Here is a 10000-nt window from a genome sequence, read left to right on the forward strand (position 1 = left end):
AGAGATATGCGCATGTGTATCATTTGTGTGTGTGCGTGTGTTTTGTCTAAATATTCGAGTGTGTCGCCAATTGTACTGCGTCTACACACATCTACAAAAACGTAATATTACTCTGTCACATGAGAGAAAGCAAGTTTGTTTGTGTAGAATATGCGTATCAACGAAATGAGATGTCCTCCCGTTCAGAATGTAAATAACGAACATATCTACGGTTGCATCTAGGAAGAATCACCAGTACCTTGTTGAACATTTAATTCATGTTCTTACTAATCCGTGATCAAATTCTGGTAAATCGGCTTTGCATTTAATCCTTTTAGCGTTAATAACAAAGTCCCAATCAAATACTAGAGTGGTTCTTTGAGGAATAGCGAAGAGAGTTTCTATACAGAAGCTACCAAACTGCAGGTATGTGACTCATGTCGTACAATCTTATGTTTCCTTTTGCTATGTTAACTCTTTATAATCATAGTTCCACCTACTTTTTTAAACTCTGTACTGAAATAAATACTCATAATGGCCCAACTCTATCGGTTTTGATCGACTAACATTTTATAGATGCATCACTCACAAGGCACGAAACCCTAACCACACATATACCCATATGCCACAAATAATTTCGACTATATGTATAATCTAAGATATTATTCATATTTCTCTATATAGTTTGATATTTTTTTATGCAAGTTGTGACAAAATCTGATCCTTTGCCCTTTATTCACGCCCAGTTATTTACCCCGAATGTTCTTTACACAACTTTTCACTGGCGCCCCTCACAATCTCCGAAAACACCATTCACATTTCTAATTTATGACACGCTTCGTCCCCCATCATAGCAATAACACTTTAATGTATTCCGGTTTGGGGAAGAAGAGAAAGGATCTGCATCTACAAGGAAGAGAAAGGATCTGAAACAGTCTGAAAGGATCTGAAAGGATCTGAAACGGTCTCAATGCGTCTACAAGGCAAGAGAAAGGATCTGCATCTACAAGGAAGAGAAAGGATCTGAAACGGTCTGAAAGGATCTAAAACGTCTCAATGCGTCTACAAGGCAAGAGAAAGGATCTGCATCTACAAGGAAGAGAAAGGATCTGAAACGGTCTGAAAGGATATAAAACGTCTCAATGCGTCTACAAGGCAAGAGAAAGGATCTGCGTCTACAAGGAAGAGAAAGGATCTGAAACGGTCTGAAAGGATCTAAAATGTCTCAATGCGTCTACAAGGCAAGAGAAAGGATCTGCGTCTACAAGGAAGAGAAAGGATCTCAAACGGTCTGAAAGGATCTAAAACGTCTCAATGCGTCTACAAGGCAAGAGAAAGGATCTGCGTCTATAAGAAAGAGAAAGGATCTGAAACGGTCTGAAAGGATCTGAAACGGTCTCAATGCGTCTACAAGGCAAGAGAAAGGATCTGCGTCTACAAGGAAGAGAAAGGATCTGAAACGGTCTGAAAGGATCTAAAACGTCTCAATGCGTCTACACGGCAAGAGAAAAGATCTGCGTCTATAAGGAAGAGAAAGGATCTGAAACGGTCTGAAAGGATCTGAAACGGTCTCAATGCGTCTACAAGGCAAGAGAAAGGATCTGCGTCTACAAGGAAGAGAAAGGATCTGAAACGGTCTGAAAGGATCTGAAACGTCTCAATGCGTCTACAAGGCAAGAGAAAGGATCTGCGTCTACAAGGCAAGAGAAAGGATCTGCGTCTACAAGGAAGAGAAAGGATCTGAAACGGTCTGAAAGGATCTAAAACGTCTCAATGCGTCTACAAGGAAAGAGAAAGGATCTGCGTCTACAAGGAAGAGAAAGGATCTGAAACGGTCTGAAAGGATCTAAAACGTCACAATGCGTCTACACGGCAAGAGAAAGGATCTGCGTCTACAAGGCAAGAGAAAGGATCTGCGACTACAAGGAAGAGAAAGGATCTGAAACGGTCTGAAAGGATCTGAAACGGTCTGAAAGGATCTGAAACGGTCTGAAAGGATCTGAAACGGTCTCAATGCGTCTACAAGGCAAGAGAAAGGATCTGAAACGGTCTGAAAGGATCTAAAACGTCTCAATGCGTCTACAAGGCAAGAGAAAGGATCTGCGTCTACAAGGAAGAGAAAGGATCTGAAACGGTCTGAAAGGATCTAAAACGTCTCAATGCGTCTACAAGGCAAGAGACAGGATCTGCGTCTACAAGGAAGAGAAAGGATCTGAAACGGTCTGAAAGGATCTGAAACGTCTCAATGCGTCTACAAGGCAAGAGAAAGGATCTGCGTCTACAAGGCAAGAGAAAGGATCTGCGTCTACAAGAAAGAGAAAGGATCTGAAACGGTCTGAAAGGATCTAAAACGTCTCAATGCGTCTACAAGGCAAGAGAAAGGATCTGCGTCTACAAGGAAGAGAAAGGATCTGAAACGGTCTGAAAGGATCTGAAACAGTCTCAATGCGTCTACAAGGCAAGAGAAAGGATCTGCATCTACAAGGAAGAGAAAGGATCTGAAACGGTCTGAAAGGATCTAAAACGTCTCAATGCGTCTACAACGCAAGAGAAATGATCTGCGTCTACAAGGAAGAGAAAGGATCTGAAACGGTCTGAAAGGATCTAAAACGTCTCAATGCGTCTACAAGGCAAGAGAAAGGATCTGCATCTACAAGGAAGAGAAAGGATCTGAAACGGTCTGAAAGGATCTGAAACAGTCTCAATGCGTCTACAAGGCAAGAGAAAGGATCTGCGCCTAAAAGGAAGAGAAAGGATCTGAAACGGTTTCAATGCGTCTACAAGACAAGAGAAAGGATCTGAAACGGTCTGAAAGGATCTTAAACGGTCTCAATGCGTCTACAAGGCAAGAGAAAGGATCTGAATCGGTCTGAAAGGATCTGAAACGGTAAAATCAATGCGTCTACAAGGCAATCAGACACAAGAAACTTCCGCCCAATTGTAATATAGAGCGCAGAATAATATATGCTATAAAAAGAAAAAAATCTACTCGCAGTACTTTTTATAGTTTAGACATCTAGCGTAATCCAGCTAAGTAGAAAGACGAAACAAATATTAAAAGATTCACGCGCGCAAATATAATCTTTATATGTGTTTATATTGCACATATAATATTTAGATATATAGAGAGGTGGGGGTGGGTCAGACAGATAAATATTATGAACACAGGGCGTATTTTGACTTTAATTGTTGTTATTACTATAATTATTATTAGTATTATTTTTGTTGTTATATTCTACTTTTGAAAGTAAGCCAAGTAATGTAGTGTAAATATATTTGTAGTAAACATTAAGTCAGAAAGAAACTGTTTTTCCTATAGAAAAACATTCTTTATAATTAATATAATTTTCGACATCTTTGAAAACACTGATAGTCATACATATATACATACATATATTACATTTATATATATACATGTATATATATATGGTAAAAGATAAAATTTGTGAAAATCTAACAAAAATAAGATTTATCATAAAAACCAGATTTTTCTTAAGATGTTTGACTAAGCAGGTAACAAATGTATAAATATAACCATAAATGAGAATGTAAGTCGAAAGCCAAAAGCTACTGAGAGACGATACATTTCCAGACAAATCAGATTATAATAGCAATTATTAATACTGTTCAAATTTACGAAGATAACGTTCAATAATATCAGTAAACAAGATTTAGAGTCGAAAAGTAGCAATATATGAATAAGTGTTAATTTGTAAGATGTTATTGTTCAAAATGGTGTACACGGTTTAATGTTCGCCAACATTTGTTGTTGGCAATCAAATTTGAATTCTTATATACATACGCACATATACACACATACATAAATATATACATACATACATACATACATACATACATACATACATACATATATATATATATATACATACATACACACAGGCAGACACACGGACAGAGACAGACAGACAGAGCGGTGCATAGTTCCGTAGATAGATAGATAGATAGATAGATAGATAGATAGATAGATAGATAGATAGATAGATAGATAGATAGATTGATAGATAGATAGAGAGAGAGAGAGAGACAGAGAGACAGAGAGAGAGACAGAGAGAGAGAGAGACAGAGACAGACAGATAGACAGATAGATAGATAGATAGATAGATAGATAGATAGATAGATAGATAGATAGATAGAGTGAGAGAGAGAGAGAGATGCAGATAGATAGATAGATAGATAGATAGATAGATAGATAGATAGAGAGAGAGAGAGAGAGAGAGAGGGAGAGAGAGAAAGAGAGAGACAGACAGATAGACAGATAGACAGATAGATAGATAGATAGATACATACATACATACATACATACATACATACATACATACATACATACATACATACATGCATAAAGAAAATCATTTTAGAAATTAAAAAATACATTTGCAGAAAACGAGTCCATCAAGAATATGTAAATTAACCAAATTTTGCATCATGAAGCTCAGTCTTAGCATTTGAGGAGTTAATTTCTTCTCTTCTAAACTGATTAATATTTGATAAAGCAATGAAACAGGAATATTTATCCGCCAGATACGAAAAGTAGATATGTTTTAGATGCTTTAACCTATGAACATTTATTAAGCATTCTTTAGTCTTTCATTTTATTTTGTGATGCTTTTGGGGTTTTTTTCTTACTCTTTTTACTCTTTACTCTTTTACTTGTTTCAGTCATTTGACTGTCGTCATGCTGGAGCACCGCCTTTAGTTGAGCAAATCGACCCCAGGACTTATTCTTTGTAAGCCCAGTACTTATTCATCGGTCTCTTTTGCCGAACCGCTAAGTGACGGGGACGTAAACACACCAGCATCGGTTGTCAAGCAATGCTAGGGGGACAAACACACACATACACATACATATATATATATTCGATAGACTTCTTTCAGTTTCCGTCTACCAAATCCACTCACAAGGCATTGGTCGGCCCGGCGCTATAGCAGAAGACACTAGCCCAAGATGCCACGCAGTGGGACTGAACCCGGAACCATGTGGTTGGTAAACAAGCTACTTACCACACACTTTGCAGGAACATATATGAATTCAACAGTGTTTTGGGATAAATTCTAATTTTACTTTTATAAACGGCACAATGAAAAATGATTAGGGGACAAAACTCGGCCAGTCTCGATGTGGAAAAACCAGTTGATAAATATCCCGGTTTTTCGTTATTCATAATCAGACAGGACGTAACATAGTTGAAAGATTGACTGAAGAGACTAATGCTCAGCGAGGAAGAGGTTAGGGACGCCGCAGGACATTTCTGAAAGGCAGAGAAACACTTAATGATAAAGTTTTTGATAATTGACTAGCAGTATCGCCCGGCGTTGCTCGGGTTTGTAAGGGAAATAACTATAAAGCATTTTTAGAGAGTTATAGCCAAAAAATAGCAAAAAATGCATTAAAAATGGAAAAAAAATTATGGTAATATTTTTTTTAAATCGTTGACTCATCGTAGACATTTTTAGAGAGTTACTTCCCTTATATTTAAAAAATATGCATTAAAATGGAAAAAGATGATGGTAAATTATTTTTTAAATCGTAGTCTCATCGTAGACGCGCGCTAATACCCAGAAGGGCTCGATATGAATCACGACTATAAGATACCCGGTTTTGGTTAAACTGCACCGCGAAATGTGGGAGTAGTTAGGAATCTAAATCGGAGTAGACAGACACACAACCTTTCTTTTATATATAAAGATATGCAAAGTTCAGAAAAGTTCTCAATATGCTGGCTGCCATGCCATATTACATTAGACCAGAATTGAGAGACCTTTAATATAAACGATTTACAAGAAGATAATTTCAAAGCGAATAGAAAGAAAAGGTGAGCTATAACAGGTTGTACTGGGCTAAATGTCACCACATGTCACTCATGAGTCACGTGGTATAATTCATGATGGCTTCAATTCGTTAGAAATGATTTTCTGATATTCGAACCAATCTGAAAAGCTTCACTGATATGAGCAAAATAATGTATGTGCAACAGAAAATCGAAACCAGAATGGTGTATAGGGCGTGGCATTAACTTTCGCCCGTTCTAGTTCTTGTGGGTAATAAAGAAATATGTATGTATATATGTATATATATAATGAGTGTATATATGTATATGACACATGCAGTCATATACATATATACACTCATTATATATATACATATATACATACATATTTCTTTATTACCCACAAGGGGCTAAACACAGAGGGGACAAACAAGGACAGACAAACGGATTAAGTCGATTACATCGACCCCAGTGCGTAACTGGTACTTAATTTATCGACCCTGAGAGGATGAAAGGCAAAGTCGACCTCGGCGGAATTTGAACTCACAACGTAACGCAGACGAAATACCGCTAAGCATTTCGCCCGGCGTGCTAACGTTTCTGCCAGCATACAGTCATCTCTCGACTATCGTGGATGTTATGCTCCAAACCCCGCCGCGATAGGTGAAAATCCGCGAAGTAAAAACGGAACTGTACTGTATATTATTTGATTTTTATAATTTGTATATATTTATTTTAAGTACAAAACAACACCACGGAGGAATCGACGTAAACTTAAATAATAAACCGTGATAAGTGAACCGCGTTAGGTGAACCGCGATATGGCGAGGGATTACTGTAAACATGTATTTATAACCAGACTGTGGTCTTTCATATTACATTCCTAACCTTTTTCCTTCGGGTCACGTATATTTCACGTATGTTTCAGAATGATTAGTCACCTTCTTTCGAGATATCTGGGTACACAATGAAAAATATCGCGGGCTTTATAAAGACAATATTGTTCGTCTTCACCGCTTGGTTTCCATCCGTTCTACCAAACTGTGTAAACTATTTCTTCATCGCTTACAGCAATTCAATATTTTCCCGATTCCAGAATTCCAGGTGCATGTCAAATTAACTTTTATATTTTGGTGAAGTTTGCGTAAACATACAAAACATTTCCAGACCTTCTCCTTGATGAATAAGCGATAATAACACACCCAACCCTCACCCCCACCCCAAAGTATTAGTCATATTTATGGGTTTGTAGCTAATTCGATGAAGAAACCAATATAGTTTCTCTGCCGAACCGAAGAAGCAAAATAAGACGATGGAAGGCCTTTCTCTGTGTTCTAATATTATCATTGGAACTTAGTAATAAGCGGTTATTTGCAGAGGTATGTCTCTGTACGCTAACTCGTTTCCAAAATAAGAAAGTGGGATGATTTAGTATGAAGCCTCATATAAATACGCTGGATTCAAGTTTGTCGGTCTTAAATAGTAATAGTTCAGATGTGATGATTTATTGTGACAATTACCTAAGTTTATCTGGGCCTCAACATTCGCCGGCTAACTATATAATGAAAGCCTGCTTTCTGTTATAGAACGAAATTTATAGCTTTTCCTATCACTTTTATCTTTATAATCATACGCGAAAAAATCAATGAAGGTTTACTTTGAAAGACGCCGATTTCTTTTAACGGAAGCTACTAACTGTTCATAAATATTAAAACTTCAATAATAGCTGCATGAATAATCTATACAATTTTCTCACATTTTACATTTACTACAGCAAGAACAATTATCGACTTGACTCAATATTTCTCCTGAATATCTGTAAAAGTAAATTAACGAACTAACAACTCGCTGATATAAGTGAAGTACAAGTTAAAACTAATGTTTTAAACAAAAATATATAACACCCTTTGTGGATGTTATTATCACTCTATGCCTCTATTATAATTTATACTGTAGTAACTTTTAATAAATGAAAGCAATTATTTAAATCAACACTGTCTAGAAAGTTCTTTTAAATTCCAATTTTAACATATTTTTATCAAGATACAGTTTTGAATTTCTTTTATTATTAAAACTTTCAACGACACAATTTAATCACAAAGCTCATTTTTTATTCACTGCGGATTAGTTATCTTACAATGCGGGATTACATTTTTAACATCTTTATTTATACTTCGTCTGAAGATATAAAGGTTGCTTAAATATTTGCCGAAGTACTTTCTAAAGACATATCAGTAAAAACTTATCTCTAAACTAAAACTTTATTCCAGTGTCCGCCTAGTTACGTTGATTCCAGTATTCTTTCACATTTGGGGGACGTTGAAGAAACAGAAGGCTAATTAAGAAAATTAATTAAGCTTTAGCTTGCTTACCTTAAGTGTAACAAATAAAAAGTTGTTTCAAGAATGTGACGAAGCTAGAAGCTGAAATTCTTATAATTATTTACATGGTATACAAAACTATGATAAATTGTTACAGAGAGCATGTCGTATAAGGTATAGAGAACCCTTAAACAATCAAACTTGAGGTGTTCGTACAATGTTGTTATCCGAAAACAAAAGCTGGACACTTTACATAGTGCACCTTGAATAAATACAACAAACCATTGGATAGTGTCTCTACAATCCTCAAAAGAGCAATTTATTAATCTCCGTTTCTAAATTACAAAATATTCTTCAGTAGAGACCAGGGGTTCTCAGCCATTTCTTTTATCTGTAGACCCCTTTGATTACTGTTTTATTCTGGTAACCATTCCGCCGTAGACATTCAATGTTTAAAAACTAGTTTAATGGAAATTTCTTTCAAATTTCCTATTTTTTTCTCTTTTTTCTCTTTTTTACTTGTTTCAGTCATTTGACTGCGGCCATGCTGGAGCACCGCCTTTAATCGAGCAACTCGACCCCGGGACTTATTCTTTTGTAAACCCAGTACTTATTCTATCGGTCTCTTTTGCCGAACCGCTAAGTAACGGGGACATAAGCACACCAGCATTGGTTGTCAAGCAATGCTAAGGGGACAAATACAGACACACAGACGCACACACGCATATATATATATATATATATATATATATATATATACATATATACGACGGGCTTCTTTAGTTTCCGTCTACCAAATCCACTCACAAGGCTTTGGTCGGCCCGAGCCTATAGTAGAAGACACTTGCCCAAGGTGCCACGCAGTGGGACTGAACCCGGAACCATGTGGTTGGTAAAACAAGCTCCGTACCACACAGCCACTCCTGCGCCTATTTTATTTTTTGCCCATTATCTTGTGTAGGTTAAAGAAAGGGACCTTGCTGTTTCTTGCAATTCAAACCAATACATATATCTAAAGCAAATTCTTCTTCAGGGGCCCTTATTGTGGATCCCCAATTTGCTGCAAAAATCTGATATGGACCCCAGTGGAGAACCACTGGTATAGACAATTATAGTGAAATATAGCATTCGATAGTATAGTGAAGTTTAACAGCGTGTAGTGTGGAACTCAATATAATGTAGCAAGTACCTATTCAATCGATGCTGACTCCAGACACGGAATTTTTAACTGTGACACTTGAAATTCGATTTTCTACTTAAAGCAGTGATTTTTTTTCAAAAAAGTTTTGATTATTTAGTTAGTCTACACATTCAAACCATACGTTTATTTGTATATATATCATCTTTATGTTTCCTTTTTGAGGAGCCGCTTGATGTATTAGGGAACAGTCAACTGCTTTGGAGAGCATAAAGATTAAAGCTGTAATTGAAAAAGTGTTAGCTGACATGGAGGACTGGAAGCCATCTGAACGTTGGAAAAGAGCTACATGTCTCATAAATGAAGGCGCATGGCTCAATGGTTAGAGCGTCGAGCTTACGATCGTGAGGTTGTGAGCTCGAATCCCGGACAGGGCTGTGTGTTGTGTTCTTGAGCAAGACACTTTATTTCACGTTGCTCTAGTTCACTCAGCTGTAGAAATGACTTGCGACGTCACAGGTGCCAAACAGTATTGGTCCCTTTGACTTGGATAACACTGGTGGCGTGGAGAAGGGAGGCTGGTATGCATGGGTGACAGCTGGTCTTCCAGAAACAATCTTGGCCAGACTTGTGCCTGGGAGGGTAACTTTCTAGGTGCAAACCCACGGTCAGTCATGACCGAAGGGGGTCCCAACATGTGTCATAAGGATTCACGCTGTGTATCAAAATGCCGATGTTATGACCGCTTTTCGATGGTCTGTGAAGACACTGAA

The sequence above is a fragment of the Octopus sinensis genome, linkage group LG7 (assembly GCF_006345805.1).
Source record: "Octopus sinensis linkage group LG7, ASM634580v1, whole genome shotgun sequence".
NCBI lineage: Eukaryota > Metazoa > Mollusca > Cephalopoda > Octopoda > Octopodidae > Octopus > Octopus sinensis.